The sequence below is a fragment of the Wasmannia auropunctata genome, unplaced genomic scaffold (assembly GCF_000956235.1).
Source record: "Wasmannia auropunctata unplaced genomic scaffold, wasmannia.A_1.0 LD336060.1, whole genome shotgun sequence".
Taxonomy (NCBI): Eukaryota; Metazoa; Arthropoda; class Insecta; order Hymenoptera; family Formicidae; genus Wasmannia; species Wasmannia auropunctata.
The window spans coordinates 2,940,266-2,942,506 of NW_012026830.1; the positions used below are offsets into that span (position 1 = coordinate 2,940,266).

Here is a 2,241-nt window from a genome sequence, read left to right on the forward strand (position 1 = left end):
TATTACGTATTTGTAGGACTCTATGCTAGATAATTGTATCTCTTTTGAATGTGATAATATAAGTGTTACGAAGTGACAGTGCTGAATTCATTCGTAACGTACATTCCAGTTTTCTCTCTATTAAAATTCGTCGCAAATATTTTACATAAATTATGTTATATACGCTCGCCGGGCCTCAGCTGAGCGGCAATAATGCCGATAAGCCGATGTCAAACAGCGTGTCATGGTCGCGTGCACCAGGCGTACCGTTTCAGCGCGGATCCTTTCTCCTTCGTCTGTCAGTCGGAAAACGGCGGTGCCGCGCGCCGCTCTATAAAGGCTTCGCGGATATACCGGTTCCTAGAATACGCGCAACACACGCGGGAAAACCCACGGCTTAACTTCGTTAAGTTTCGAAAAATCGATGCGATTTTCGTATCGCCGTGTCGCAAATGCCGGCAGTGGAGATAACGTATATAACATCCCGTTCGCCGAATCATCAAAAAAACAATGACAGCGAAAAAAATGCATAAACGGAAGAGCGGAGAAAACCGTAAGATCCACGACGTTATATTGCACTGTCAAGAAAAGAAGTTGTTAAAAATAACTGAATGCGTTTTGTTGATTTGTTGACGGTTTTTCTTTAGTCCAATTAAATACTTATACGTTTTTGAATTAAACATACATCAATATATAATATTAACATATTTTTGTGAATTAACAAATAATTGTTTGACGCAGCCCGTGACCGCCAAATATTCATTTATAATTTTACACTTTTCTTTCTCTCTCGATGTGCTCTCCTGATAAAAATCGACCTGAGGGGACTCGTCAAAAATTCTATTGTCGGAATTAAGGTCGGAAAGGCGCATCTTGTGCGTTCGCTATAATTTCGCGAATCGATCATGAACGTGTTACGAAACCATACTATCGTAATTAGTATAATTACCGCGACAGCCATCACGTTATCTTGCAGAAACGCTTGTACAAGCGGACAATAGAGCCGAGTTAGCGGCGTGTCGACATACGTTGCAGTGTTATACTAGCGATGTTCGTGCAAAAATATATTATTTCCTTCGGAAAAATTTTAGCTACTTGAGAAAGTCGCTCGCGTATAAGAAGATATCTTTAAAGCAATCTAATTTGTATACGTGATGTGCGCGCGAAGACTGTATAGAATCGCACGGCGATCTTGACGTTTCGTGAGTTTCGTCAACAAGAGAGACTTCGTGAGTTTGGTCTCTTCGCTTGCCTTTTCTTGTGCTGTTCTTCTCCGAAATCGCAAAACGGATGCGATTCGAGTATACCGAAAACGTATATGTTAACGCGTAATCGCGCGGCTGAACGTACCTCTCGACGTGGCGCGCGGCGCGGCGACCGAATTCTATTCCGCTCATCGGCGACGCGACGCCTCGACTATCGCCGCGAACTGTTGAGAAAGAATTGTGCTTTCACTGAATCCGCGAGAGCATCAGCCACGTGAATTCGCATTCGCGGGGATACGTTCTGCCACGCGAAAGTTCTCTCGGCTCGGCGGAGTATATCCTGATGCGAAATTTCGCGTGAGAGTGTAAATTAAAAGATCTCGGAATTCCCGATGCGGCGAAACGATGACGTCTTACCGGCATTAAAATTGTTTTACGAACTTTGCAAGAGTTGATATTCTCCGAAATCGAAAACCGGATTATTTATTATTCTTCTCCTCGTCTTCTCTCGTTTATTAGCTGCTTTATTGTCTGAAGAGTGCGTTCTATATAAATTCACTTGTTGGACGGATAGGAATTCGTGAGACAATGCAAAAAGAGAATGGCGATTTCAACGCGCGTGTTCTCGAACGGAAGAGAATGAAGATCGGTGAAATTGTCCATTTGAATGAATCGGGATTAATTTAACAGTCCTTCGAAATCCGTCGAGATTATAGGCATTATCAGTATTATTGTACGTTGCTTTGTCTTCGGCCGGATCGATCTAGCTCTCACTGAAACAATAGTTGCAAAAGAGGATACTATATCTACCGTATTCTCCTTATTTTTTTAGACTACGTAATGACAGTTAAGATAGTTTATTTATCGGTGATTAAACCTATCTTGGGAAATAGAATGCGTTATTTAAACGTATTTAAATACGCGATTGGATAATATGCAATACACAATTCTGTTGATAATGCATACATATCGACATATTTTTTTTCACATACACTGTGAATACGTTATCATACAGAAGGCAATGTGCGCTTATTCTTTATAAAGTTCACAGTGCATA

The 2,241-nt window shown here is 41.3% G+C and overlaps 1 protein-coding gene across 1 annotated transcript in view; it reads left to right on the forward strand.

The window, feature by feature from the left end:
- The first annotated feature begins 262 nt into the window (after positions 1-262).
- Positions 263-2,241, forward strand: part of LOC105450637 (prolyl endopeptidase FAP-like) — a 323,204-nt gene continuing 321,225 nt past the window's right edge. The window contains exon 1 of the mRNA XM_011690569.1: positions 263-532. The gene's annotated coding sequence lies outside the window, so the exon portion shown is untranslated. The remainder of the gene's footprint in view (positions 533-2,241) is intronic.